Below are 806 nucleotides of genomic sequence, written 5' to 3' on the forward strand. Positions count from 1 at the left end.
GGGTCAGTATTAGGATACAGCACAGGTGATGGTAATCATACAGTAAGAGGGAAGTGCAGGAGCAGAGCATTGTGTCCTCCTGGAGAGGTCATGTTGGGAGGTATGACATAGGTATGAGCACTGGGTCAGTATTAGGGTACAGCACAGGTGATGGTAATCATACAGTAAGAGGGAAGAGCAGGAGCAGAGCATTGTGTCCTCCTGGAGAGGGTCATGTTGGGAGGTATGACATAGGTATGAGCACCAGGTCAGTATTAGGATACAGCACAGGTGATGGTAATCATACAGTAAGAGGGAAGAGCAGGAGCAGAGCATTGTGTCCTCCTGGAGAGGTCATGTTGGAAGGTATGACATAGGTATGAGCACTGGGTCAGTATTAGGGTACAGCACAGGTGATGGTAATCATACAGTAAGAGGAAAGTGCAGGAGCAGAGCATTGTGTCCTCCTGGAGAGGTCATGTTGGGAGGTATGACATAGGTATAAGCACTGGGTCAGTATTAGGATACAGCACAGGTGATGGTAATCATACAGTAAGAGGGAAGTGCAGGAGCAGAACATTGTGTCCTCCTGGAGCGGTCATGTTGGGAGGTATGACATAGGTATGAGCACTGGGTCAGTATTGGGGTACAGCACAGGTGATGGTAATCATACAGTAAGAGGGAAGAGCAGGAGCAGAGCATTGTGTCCTCCTGGAGAGGTTATGTTGGGAGGTATGACATAGGTATGAGCACTGGGTCAGTATTAGGGTACAGCACAGGTGATGGTAATCATACAGTAAGAGGGAAGAGCAGGAGCAGAGCATTGT

This window comes from Pseudophryne corroboree, chromosome 8 (genome assembly GCF_028390025.1).
Source record: "Pseudophryne corroboree isolate aPseCor3 chromosome 8, aPseCor3.hap2, whole genome shotgun sequence".
NCBI classification, from domain to species: domain Eukaryota; kingdom Metazoa; phylum Chordata; class Amphibia; order Anura; family Myobatrachidae; genus Pseudophryne; species Pseudophryne corroboree.